Source organism: Equus przewalskii, chromosome 20 (assembly GCF_037783145.1).
Source record: "Equus przewalskii isolate Varuska chromosome 20, EquPr2, whole genome shotgun sequence".
Classification (NCBI taxonomy): Eukaryota; Metazoa; Chordata; class Mammalia; order Perissodactyla; family Equidae; genus Equus; species Equus przewalskii.
Genome location: NC_091850.1, coordinates 4,029,827 through 4,043,637, shown reverse-complemented (window position 1 = coordinate 4,043,637; position 13,811 = coordinate 4,029,827). Strand labels below are relative to the sequence as shown.

Genomic DNA, 13,811 nt, shown 5'->3' with positions numbered 1-13,811 from the left:
AAGGTCCCCTGGGCCTGGCAGCATCCCATGTGGGGCCTACTTGTTGGACATCCTCTAAATCTTTCAAAGTATGCCCCTTTTCTTTGGTGAAGAAGATTGGCCCTAAGCTAACATCTGTTGCCAATCTTCCTCTTTTTTTTCCTCCCCAAAGTGCCAGTACATAGTTGTATATCCTAGTTGTAGGTCATTCTAGTTCTTCTGCGTGGGATGCCACCACAGCATGGCTTGATGAGTGGGGTATAGGTCCACACCCAGGATCTGAACCGGTGAACCCCAGGCCACTGAAGCACAGTGAGTGAACTTAACCACTCAGCCACAGGCTGGCTCCCCCACAAAAATTTTTCTAAGTCTCCCTCTAGAGGAGGCAGCCATCCAGGGCCAACCAAGGAGGTGTTCTGTACCCAACCAAGGTCCCACGTGAGTACCATTCATCACATTCGCTTCTGGAAACGCTTTTCAATTCCCCTTCCATGGTGGGGACCAAACAGCCAGTCAAGAAAGTCTAGGGAGAAGGCCCTGGGCCTGACCGCAGAACCATGCCGGACCTGAGGGTTGGATGTGCCTCCCAAAAGGTTTTCAAGTCACCTTTGAGAGATGGAATATACAAAAAGATGAGGGCCAGACCATACATGACAATGGAACTCTGATCCACAACCTCTGCAGCAGTTGGCCCAGAGAGTCAAGACTTCGTCGGTGACTGTAGCTTCCCTAATTTCTGCCACCAAAGCCAAATAAGCTCCTGTGACCAATCACATAGGACACCTGCTTCCTGTCAGCCACCTGGCTTCCTCATGCCAACAGCCTCCCATGGGCACACCTGTGCCTTCCCTTCTCCACCATAAAGCTCTCCCTCTCTCCTGCCTGCCTTTGAGTCTCTGCCAAATGCAGGGATGGTGGCTGCCCCCCTTGCTCTAGCATGCTCTGAATAAGCAGGCTCTGTTCTTCGCATTTGGGTGGTCTTCCTTTATTTCCACCCTCTGGAGTGGGCACACTGGCACAGGCCAGCCAGGGAGTGCCATGAAGGGCACCCAGAGTCTGGTCTTGGTCCCTCATGAGTCCCGGTCATTGGGAGCACCTCCTGAAAAGTTTTCTTAGTCTACCTCCTGAGACCTGGACCAGCTCAGGCCAGACACGGAGGCCCAAGGAGGGTAACTTGCGGGCCCAGTCACCAGATGAGCCCTCTCAAAAATTCTTCTGTCTCCTTCCAGTGGGGATCAGCTCAGGCCAGCAAGAGAAGCCAAGAGGGTACCCCTGGCCCCAGCTGCAGTCCTACATGGGGCCTAGTGGGAGGCACTCCTCAAAAATATTTCTAAGTCTCATTCAGGCCCCCATCCAGCTAGGAGACTCAGGAGGTGCTTCTAGGATCTGAAGGTGGGGGGTGGGGGGTGCAGTCTTGTAGGACTGAGCCCTTTACCTGTGGGATCTGATGCTGTCTCCAGGTAAATAGTGTCAGAATTGAGTTAACTTGTAGGACACCCATCTGGTGTCTGAGAATTGTTTGGCATTGAGAAAAAACCCACAGATCAAAACTGGATGCACAATCATAACCTGAACTATACTTTAGGCCAAATGGATCTATAAGACATACACAGAACATTCCATGACACAGCAGCAGAAAATACATTCTTCTCAAATATTTATGGAGCATTCTCCAGGATAGATCACCATTATGTCACAAAACAAATCACAGCAAATTTGAAAAGATTGAAATCATACCAAATATCTTTTCTGACCACAGTGGAATGAAAATAGAAATTGGTAAGAGGAAAAAAACTGGAAAATTCACAAATATGTGGAAATTCAACACACTCCTGAACAACCAATGGATCAAGGAAGAAATCAAAAGGGAAATCCAAAAATATCTTGAAACAAACAAAAATGGAAACACAACATAACAAAACTTATGGGATACAGCAAAAGCAGTGTTAAGAAGGAAGTTTCTAGCGTGCTAGCTCCCAGTCTATTGATGGTGATGCTCCCAGCGAGGTATGCCTCAGCACTCACCTTGGTCATGTAACTCTTAATGAGCCCCCAGAGACATTCCTCAACCAGAGCCAATGTTGCAGCTGGACCAGCCTTCGTGGTTCTTATGATGACAGTAGGACATACTTTAGCAACAACCATCAGGGAACTCTGAGGAACAAGATTTATTACTCACAGGTCCTGGAGCACACACACCACACGTGAGGGCCACACAGTGAGTCTGCATGTAGAGGGAGAAAGTGCACACAGACCTGGGGCTCTACCATTCTTAGGGTCTGAGAATGGAATGTCTAGAGTCTCATGAGTTCACTCTTTATTGGCTAATTTGCAGCATAAGAGCAGGAATAAGGGTACAGGAAAGGAGAAGTGGGGTCACTCAAATAGTCAGTTATTTAAGTAACCCAGCGCTTTCTGAAAGAGAGAACTTCATGGGTGGGGGCAACCTAGTTCCTTATCTGGTCATTTTGCTAGCAGCAGTGTAATACAGCTGGTAAGATGCTTATTCAGGATGGATGTCTTTTGAAATGGATGCCTCAGTATCAAAAACTTAATATCATGGGTGACGTCAGCATGATGGCAGAGTGAGCTCTTCCCTTAGTCTTTCCCCCATAAGGTATAATGAAGAAGACATTCATAAACCAACAGAGGACATATACACAACATAGCAGATGTCTGAGAGATCCATGCAGTCATATATCTGAAGGTGAAGGTGCTGGACCTCCCAGGAGGCAGTGGAAAGAGGTAAGGGAATCTCCTCTCCCTCCTGAATGGCAGCAATCTAGGGCATGGGACCTCACATGGCAGCATGTGACTCCGAGAGGAGGAGGGGAAAGAGAAGACCTCTGCAGGAACGCCTTCACTCTCAGAGTGGCCTTCTGCCACTCTGAGAATGCTCCACACTGAGGAGGCAAAGAAATCACAGGGTTGTCTTCACCAAGCTGAGCAGCCCAGGAGGTCAGACAGCAGTGCAGAGTGGGGGCACACAGGATCATGGACACAAAAGAAAGCAACCCTCCTTCCCTTCTGCCTGGCACACCAGCTCAGCTGGTTGGCCAGAGCAGGGGACCCCCACCAGAGTGCCTGCACATCTACATGTGTAAGGCAATGGCAGCCAGAGGGAAAAAGCAGATGGGTCCTGTTGGCATGGCTTCCAACAGACAGGTACAGCTGCCAGGGATCACGGCAGGCTCAGAATACACAGCTCCTGCCCATCCCACAAGTAGCAACCGGTGAAATCTGCAACCAGATACTACCACTATGCAACGGCATAAGTCCATGCCATCAAATAGTATGCAGAGGTATATTAATACTCCAGACAAGAAGGAAAATGACAAGTACCCAGAAATAAATCCTGACTCACAGGAATTTACAATCTAAATGACAGAGAATTCAAAATCGTTATCATAAAGAAACTCAATAAAGTACAAAAAATTCAGAAAGACTGTTCAATGAGCTCAGGAATAAAATTAATGAACAGAGGGAATTCTTCACAAAAGAGATTGATACCACTAAAAAAAAACAATCAGAAATGTTGGAGATGAAAAACAATGAATGAGACAAAGAAAAATCTGGAGTCTTTAAATAACAGAGCTGACATTATGGAGGGCAGAATTAGTAATTTAGAGGACAGATATATTGAACTGCTTCAGACGGAGGAGGAGAGAGAACTAACTCTAAAAAGGAATTAAGAAATTCTCTGAGAAATATCCAACTCAATTAGGAAATTATAACACAAGGATTATAGGTTTTCCAGAGGGTGACAAGAGAGAGAAGGGAACAGAGAGATTGTTCAAAGAAATAATAGCTGAGAACTTCACAAACCTGGGGAAGGAGCTGGAATTATATGTAAATGAAGCAAATAGAACTCCTAACTACATCAATGTAAAAAGACTTTCTTCAAGGCATATATTAGTAAAACCAGCAAAAGTCAATGACAAAGAAAATATTAAGGGCAGCAAGGCAGAAGAAAATAACCTACAAAAGAACCAATATCAGTCTTTCAGAGGATTTCTCAGCAGAAACCCTACAGGCTAAGAGAGAATGGGATAATATATTCAAAATTCTAAAAGACAAAAATTTACAGCCAAGACTATCCTATCCAGCACAAACATCCTTCAGATATGATGGAGAAATAAAAACCTTCCCAGATAACCAAAAGCTGAGGGAGTTCATCACCAAAAGACCACCCCCCACCCAGCCACAAGAAATAATCAAGAATGCCCTCATACCAGAAAAAAAAAACAGGGGGTTTACAAAGCCCTGAGCAAGGAGATAAATAGACAGACAAAATCAGAAAATTGAAGCTCTCTATCAGAACAGGTTAGCTAACAATTATAACATTAAAGATAAAGGGAAGGAAAACATCAAAAATAACTATAATCACTTCATGTTAATCACAAACTCAAAACACAAAACGGAATAAGTTGTGACAACAATAACTTAGATGGGGAAGAAGAAAGGAATGGAACCTGCTTAGACTAAGGAAATAAGAGGCTATCAGAAAAGAGACTATCTCATCTACAAGATCATTTATAAAAACCTCACAGTAACCACTAAACAAAAAATCAGAACACAGACACAAATGATAAATAAAGAGAAAACTGAGAAAAACATCATAGAGAACCACCAAACTGAACTGGCAGTCAGAAATACATGGGATGAGAAACAGGGGAAATCCAGAACAACCAGAAAACAAGAGATAAAATGGCACTATTAACCCCTCATATATCAATAATCACTCTAAACTTAAATGGATGAATTCTCCAATCAAAAGACACAGACTGGCTGGATGGATTATAAAACAACACCCAACAATACGATGCCTCCAGGAAACACATCTAAGCTCTAAAGACAAACACAGGCTCAGAGTGAAGGGATGGAAGACTATACTCCAAGCAAATGGCAAGCAAAAGAAAGCAGGTGTTGCCATAATTATATCAAAGTAGACTTCAAGGTAAAAAAAAAAAAGGCAATGAGAGACAAAGAGGAGCAGTATATAATGATAAAAGGGACACTCCACCAAGAGGACAAAACACTTACAAATATATATGCACCCAACACAGATGCACCAAAGTACATAAAGAAACTATTAACAGAGCTAAAGGGAGGAATTAACAGTAACACAATAATAGTGGAGGACCTCAACACCCCACTTGCATCAATAGATAGATCACCCAGACAAAAGGTTAACAAGGAAATAGTGGAATTAAGCAAAAAATTAGACCAGATGGATATATAGATATATCCAAAACACTCCTCCCAAAAACAGCAGAATACACATTCTTCTTAAGTGCACATGGAACATTCTAAAGATAGATCATCTACTGAGAAACAAGGTAAACCTCAATAAATTTAAGATTGAAATCATATGAAGCATCCTTGCAACAAGAATGCTGTGCCACTGAAATCAACTACAAAAAAAAAGTTGGGAAAGTCAAATACATGGAGACTAAACAACATGCTACTGAATAACAAATGGATCATTGAAGAAACTAAAGTAGAAATCAAAAAAATATCTGAAGATAAAAGAAAATGAAAATACACCATATCAATTCATATAGGAGGCAGCAAAAGCAGTCCTAAGAGGGAAATTCATAGCAACACAGGCCCACCTTAACAAACAAGAAAAATCACAAATAAGCAATCTTAAACTATATATAACAGAACTAGAAAAAGAACAAAGCCCAAAGTCAGCAGGAGGAGGCAAATAATAAAAATTAGAGCAGAAATAAATGAAATAGAGACCCAAAAAATGGTAGAAAGGATCAATGAAACTAAAAGCTGGTTCTTTGAGAAGATAAACAAAATTGACCAACTCTTAGCCAGGCTCACTAAGATAAAAAGAGAGAAGGCTCAAATAAGTAAAATTAGAAATGAAAAGGGAAAAATTACAATGGATACCACAGAAATACAACGGACTATAAGAGGATACTATGAAAAACTATATGCCAACAAATAGGACAATCTAGAAAAAGTGGATAAATTTTAGACTCATACAACATCCCAAAACTGAACTAAGAAGAAATAGAGAATCTGAATAGACCAATCACAAGTAAAGAGATTGAAACAGTAATCAAAAACCTCCCAAAACAAAAGCTGAAAACAATCTATCTGAGAACAGGAACAAGACAAGGATGCCCACTCTTGTCAGTCTTATTCAACATAGTACTGGAGGTTTTGGCCAGAGCAATTAGGCAAGAAAAGGAAATAAAAGGTATCCAAATTGGCAATGAAGAAGTAAAACTCTCACTGTTTGCAGACAACATGACTTTATATATAGAAAACCCTAAAGAATGCATCAGAACTATTAGAAATAATCAACAACTACAGCAAAGTTGCAGGGTACAAAATCAACTTACAAAAATCAGTTGCGTTTCTATTCTATAGCAATGAACTAACAGAAAGAGAAGTCAAGAATACAATCCCATTTACAATCACAACAAAAAGAATAAAATATTTAGGAATAAATTTAACCAAGGAGGTGAAAGACCTATACAAGGAAAACTGTAAGACATTATTGAAACAAATTGATTATGACATAAAGAAATGGAAAGATATTCCATGTTCATGGACTGGAAGAATAAATATAATTAAAATGTCCATATTACCTAAAGCAATCTATAGATTCACTGCAATCCCAATCAGAATCCCAATGACATTCTTCAAGGAAACAGAACAAAGGATCCTAAAATTCATATGAAACAAGAAAAGACCCCAAATAGCTAAAGCAATTGACATTCTTCAAGGAAACAGAACATAGGATCCTAAAATTCATATGCAACAAGAAAAGACCCCAAATAGCTAAAGCAATCTTGAGAAAAAAGAACAAAGCTTGAGGCATCACAATCTCTGACTTTGATACTACAGAGCTATAGTAATCAAAACAGCATGGTACTGGTACAAAAACAGACACATAGATCAATGGAACAGAACTGAAAGTCCAGAAATAAAACCACAAATCTACAGACAGCTAATCTTTGACAAAGGAGCCAAGAACATACAATGGAGAAAGGAAAGTCTCTTCAATAAACAGTACTGGGAAAACTGGATAGCCACATGCAGGGAGTAAAAGTAGAGCACTATCTTTCACCATATACAAAAAATAACTCAAAACGGATTAAAGACCTGAAGGTAAAATGTGAAACCATAATTCGCCTAGAAGAAAATATAAGCAGTGCATTCTTTGACATCAGTCTTAGAAGGATCTTTTCAAACACCATGTCTACTCAGGCAAAGGAAACAAAAGGAGAAATAAACAAAGGGAACTATATCAGACTAAGGAGCTTCTGCAAAGCAAAGGAACCAATGAATAAAATGAAAAGACAACCCACCAACTGGGAGAAAATATTTGCAAATCATATATCAGACAAGAGGTTAATTTCCAAAATATATAAAGAACTCATACAACTCAACAAGAAAAAAACAAACAACCTGATCAAAAAATGGGCAGAGGATATGAACAGACATTTTTCCAAAGAAAAATGGCCAAGAGACACATGAAAAGATGTTCAACATCAGTAATCATTAGGGAAATAGAAATCAAAACTACGAGATATCACCTTACACCTATTAGAATGGCTATAATTACCATGACAAAAAACAACAAATGTTGGAGAGGATGTGGAGAGAAGGGAACCCTCAAAAACTGCTGGTGGAAATGCAAACTGGTGCAGCCACTATGGAAAACAATATGGAGATTTCTCAAAAAATTAAAAATAGAAATACCACATGACCCAGCTATCCAACTACTGGGTATTTATACAAAGGACAGGAAATCAACAATTCAAAGAGACTTACCCACCCCTACGTTCACCACAGCATTATTCACAATAGTCATGAGGTGGAAGCAACCCAAGTGCCCATCAACTGATGAATGGATAAAGAAGATGTGGTACATATACACAATGGAATACTACTCGGCCATAAAAAAAGACAAAATTGTCTCATTTGCAACAACATGGATGGACCTTGAAGGTATTAAGTTAAGTGAAATAAGCCAGATAGAGAAAGACAAACATGGTATGATTTCACTCATTTATGGAAAATAAACAAACACATGGACAAACAGAACAGATAAGTGGTTGCCAGAGTGGAAGGGAGTTAGAGGGTGGGCATAAGTGATAAAGGGGCTCACATATATGGTGATGCCAAATAATAATGTACAACCAAAATTTCACAATGCTATAAAGTATTACAATCTCAATAAAATAAAAAATAAATAATAAACAATGTCAGGCACTAAAACTACAATCAAAAAGCTTAATGTCAGGCACTTACACCACACAGCGATAAGTGCCTACATTAAGAAAAAAGAAAGATCTCAAACAAACAACCTAACTTTACACCTCAAGGAACTAGTAAAAGAACAAACTAAGCCCAAATTAGTAGAAGGAAAGAAATAACAAAGATCACAGAAGAAATAAATGAAACAGAGAATAGAAAAGACAAGCAAAACTAAGAGCTCTATTTTTGAAAACACAAACAAAATTGACAAATCTTAAGCTATACCTTCCAAGAAAAAAAGAGGATTCAAATAAATAAAACTATAAATGAAGAAGGAGACATTACAACAGATACCACAGATATACAAAGGATCATTAGAGACTAGTATAAACTATAATACACCAACAAATTGAACAACCTAGTAGAAACAGATAAATTTCTAGGAACATACAACCTAAAAGGTCTGAATCAGGAGAAGTAGAAAATCTGAATAGACCTACGACAAGGAGTTTGAATCAGTACTCAAAAACCTTCCAACAAAGAAAACTCCAGGACCAGGTGGCTTCATAAGTGAATTCCACCAAACATTGAAAGAAAAACTAACACCAAGTCTTCTCAAACTTACCCAAAAGATTGAAGAGTAGGGAACACTCCCAAATTCATTTTACAAGGCCAGCATTGCCCCATTACTAAAGCTAGATAAGGACACTACAAAAAAGAAAATTATAGGCCAGTATTCCTAATGATTATAGATGCAAAATTTCTCAGCGAAATATTAGCAAACCAAATTCAACAGTACATTAGAAGGATCACACACCATGATCAAGCAAGATTCATCCTGGGATGCAAAGATGGTTCAAGATATGCAAATCACTAAATGTGGTACACTATATTACAGGCCTATCTCAGAGATACTGTGGGTCCAGTATCAGACCACCACAATAAAGTGAATACTGCAACAGAGTGAGTCACATGAATTTTTTGGTTTCCCAACACATATAAAAGTTTGGTTTACACTATATTGTAGTCTATTAAGTGTGCAATAGCAATATGCCTTTTAAAAAAAACATACATTTAATTAATTAAAATCTTAGTGCTAAAAATTGCTAGTCATCATCTGACCCTTCAGCAGTCCAATCTTTTTACTGGTGGAGGGTCTTGTAAAAAACAATATCTGCAAAGTGCAATAAAGCAAGGTGCAATAAAACGAGGTATGCCTGGGGGGCCATCCCGGTGGCGCAGCGGTTAAGTGTGCACGTTCTGCTTTGGCGGCCCGGGGTTCACCAGTTCAGATCCCGGGTGCAGACATGGTACCACTTGGCATGCCATGCTGTGGTAGGCGTCCCACATATAAAGTAGAAGATGGGCATGGATGTTAGCTCAGGGCCAGTCTTCCTCAGCAAAAAGAGGAGGATTGACAGCAGTTAGCTCAGGGCTAATCTTCCTCAAAAGAAAAAAAAATGAGGCACACCTCTAATTGAATGAAATACAAAAATCATATGATCATCTCAATAGATGCAGAAAAGCATTTGACAAAATTCAACATACTTTCATGATAAAAGCTCTCCAAAACGTAGGTATAGAAAGAACATACGTCAACATAATAAAAGCCATATATAACAAACCCACAGCTAATAGCATACTCAGTGGTGAAAGGTCGAAAGTTTTCCCACTAAGATCAGGAACAAGACAAGAGGGCCTACCCTCACTACTTCTATTCAAATAGTGAAGTCCTAGCCAGAGGAATCAGGCATGAAAAAGAAATAACAGGGACATCCCAATGGTGTAGTGGTTAAGTTTGTGCACTCCGCTTCAGCAGCCCAGGGTTTGCAGGTTCGGATCCCAAGCGTGGACCTAGCACCACTCGTCAAACCATGCCGTGGCAGCATGCCACATAAAATACAAGAAGGTTGGCACAGATGTTAGCTCAGCGACAACCTTCCTCAAGCAAAAAGAGGAAGATTGGCAACAGATGTTAGCTCAGGGCAATAAAGAAAGAAGGAATTAAAGAAAGAAGGAATGAAAGAAAGGAAGGAAGGAAGGAAGGAAGGAAAGGAGGGAGGGAAGAATGGGAGGGAGGGAAGGGACGGAAGGGAGGGAGGGAAGGGAGGGAGGAAGGAAGGAAGAGAAAGAAAGAAAGAAAGAGGCATCCAAATTCGAAAGGAAGATGTCAATTTGTCATGTTTGCTGATGATAGGATGTTTTCATAGAAAATCCTAAAGACTCCACCAAAAAACTGTTAGAACTAATAAAAAAATTCAGTAAAGTTTCAGGACACAAAATCAACATACAAAATCAGTTGCATTTCTATACACCAATAGAGAACTATCTGAGAAAGAAATAAGGAACAATCCCATTCACAATAGCATCAAAAACAATAAAACGCCTTAATTATAAATTTAACCAAGGAAGTGAAAGATCTATACACTGAAAACCGTAACACATTGATAAGAGAAATTGAAGAAGACAAAAACAAATGGAAGGATATCCTGTGTTCACAGATCGGAAGAGTTAATATTGTTAAAATGTCATACTACCCAAAGCCATCTATAGATTCAGTGCAATCCCCAATGGCATTTTCACAGAAATAGAAAAACAATTCTAAAACTTGTATGGAACCACAAAAGACTCCAAATAGCCAAGGCAATCTTGAGAAAGAACAAAGCTGGAGGCATCACACGTCCTGATTTAAAACTATCTTACAAAACTATAGTAATCGAAACAGTATAGTACTGGCATAAAAACAGACACAGACCAATGGAACAGAATCAAGAGCCCAGAAACAAACCCATGCATACGTGGTCAATTAATACTTGACAAGGGAGTCACGAATGGGGCAAGGATAGTCTCTTCAATAAATGGTGTTGGGAAATCCACACGGATATCCACATGCAAAAGAATGAGTTTGGACCCACTTCTTACACTACTCACAAAAATTAACTCGAAATGGATTAAGGACTTAAACATAAAACCTGAAACCATAAAAATTTTAGAAGAAAACATAGATAATATGCTCCTTGACATTAGTCTTGGCAGTGATTTCCTGAATATGACACCAAAGCATAAGCAACAAAAGCAAAAATTAATAAGTGGGACTACACCAAACTAAAAAGCTTCAGTACAGCAAAAGAAACCATCAACAAAATAAAAAGGCAACCTACAGAATGGGAGAAAATATTTGCAAACCATATGTATGATAAGGGGTTAATATCCAAAATATAAAAAGAACTCATACAACTCAATAGTAATAAAATGTAAACAATTCAATTAAAAGATGAGCAGAGGATCTGAACATTTTTCCAAAGAAGACATAAAAATGGCCAACAGGTAAACGAAAAGGTGCTCAACATCACTAATCATCAGGGAAATGCAAATCAAAATTAGAATGAGATAGCACCTCATACCTGCTAGAATGGCTATCATCAAAAAGACAAGACAGAATGGCTATAATTAATAAGACAGGAAACAATAGGTGTTGGAGAGGATGTGGAGAGAAGGAAACCCTCATACACTGCTGGTGGGAGTGCAAACTGGTGCAGCCACTATGGAAAACAGTATGGAGATTCCTCAGAAAATTAAGAATAGATCTACCATATGATCCAGCTATTCCACTGCTGGGTATTTTTACAAAGAACATGAAAACTCGAATGCATAAAGATACACGCACCCCTATGTTCACTGTAGCATTATTCACAAGAGCCAAGACTTGGAAGTAAACTAGGTGCCCATGAAGGGACGAACAGATAAAGAAGATGCGGTATATATACACAATGGAAGACTACTCAATCATAAGAAAGGATGAAATCCAGCCATATGTGACAACATGGATAGACCTTGAAGGTATTATGCTAAGTGAAATAGAGGGAGAAAGTCAAATACCGTATGATCTAACTCATAAGTAGAAGACAAAAACGACAAACACACACATAGAAACAGAGATTGGATTGGTGATTACTGGAGGGGAAGGGAGAAGGGAGTAGGGTGAAAGGGGTGGCTAGGCACATGTGTGTGGTGATGGAAGGTAATTAATCCTTAGGTGGTGAACATGATGTAATCTACACAGAAATCAAAAATATATAATGATGTACACCTGAAATTTTTTTTATTAATGTTATGATAGATTACAACCTTGTGAGATTTCAGTTGTACATTATTGTTAGTCATGTTGTGGGTACACCACTTCCCCCTTTGTGCCCTCCCCCCACCCCCCCTTTTCCCTGGTAACCACCGATCAGATCTCCTTGTCAATATATTAACTTCCACCTATGAGTGGAGTCATATAGAGTTCATCTTTCTCTGACTGGCCTATTTCGCTCAACATAATACCCCCAAGGTCCATCCACGTTGCTGCGAATGGGCCAATTTTGTCTTTTTTTATGGCTGAGTAGTATTCCATTGTGTATATATACCATATCTTCTTTATCCAATCATCAGTTTCTGGGCATGTAGGTTGGTTCCACATCTTGGCTATTGTAAATAATGCTGCGATGAACATAGGGGTGCAAGGGACTCTTGGGATTTCTGATTTCAGGTTCTTAGGATAGATACCCAGTAATGAGATGGCTGGGTCATAGGGTATTTCTATTTTTAACTTTTTGAGAAATCTCCATACTGTTTTCCATAGTGGCTGTACCAGTTTGCATTCCCACCAACAGTGTATGAGGGTTCCTTTTTCTCCACAACCTCTCCAACATTTGTCACTCTTGGTTTTGGATGTTTTTGCCAATCTAACGGGTGTACACCTGAAATTTATATAATGTTATAAGCCAATGTTACCGCAATGAAAAATTAAATAAATAAATAAATAAAAAGGCAAGAGATAGGAAATGCTGGTGAGCATGTGGAGAAAATTGAACCCTTGCACTCTGTTGGTGGGAATGTAAATTGGTACAGTCGCTATGGGAAACAGTATGGAGGTTCCTCAAAAAATTAAAAATAAAACTAGCATATGATCCAGCAATCATACTTTTGGTTATATATCCAAAGCAAAAGAAATCACTATCTCTAAGGAAATGAAATGAGTATCTTAAAGAGATGTCTGCACTCCCATGTTTACTGCAGCATTATTCACAATAGCCAAGACATTGAAACAACCTAAATGTTCATCTACCAATGAACGAATAAAGAAAATGTGAGATGAGGATGGATGGATAGATAGATAGATGGATGACAGATTTACAGCCATATGAAAGAAGGAAATCCTGCCATTTGTGAAAACATGATGGACTTTGAGGGCATCATGCTTAGTGAAAGAAGTCAGACACAGAAAGACAAACACTATGTGACCGCACTTACATGCGAAATCTAAAAACATGGAACTCATAGAGAGCAGAAGGGGGTTGCCACGAACTGAGGGGTGAGATAAATAGAGACATGTTGGTCAAAGGTTACAAAGGTCCTGGGGATGTAATGTACAGCACGGTGACTGTAATTAGTAATACTGTTTTGTATACTTGAAGTTTGCTAAGAGAGTAGATCTTAAACATTCTCACCACAAAAAAAGGTAACTATGTGAGGTGATGGAGGTGTTAACTAACTTTCCTGAGGTAATCATTACACAATACACACGTGTATTAAATCATCATGTTGTACACCTTAAACTTACA

General features: G+C 39.3%; 1 long non-coding RNA gene across 5 annotated transcripts in view; it reads right to left on the bottom strand.

Annotated features, from left to right (window-relative positions):
- LOC103543225 (uncharacterized) overlaps positions 1-13,811 on the bottom strand; it is a 209,731-nt gene that overhangs the window by 193,859 nt on the left and 2,061 nt on the right. The window contains exon 2 of one of the 5 annotated variants that reach the window (XR_011530262.1): positions 2,005-2,133. The exons of the other annotated variants lie outside the window; for them this stretch is intronic. This is a non-coding gene — a long non-coding RNA (uncharacterized lncRNA). The remainder of the gene's footprint in view (positions 1-2,004; positions 2,134-13,811) is intronic. 5 annotated transcript variants of the gene reach the window in all.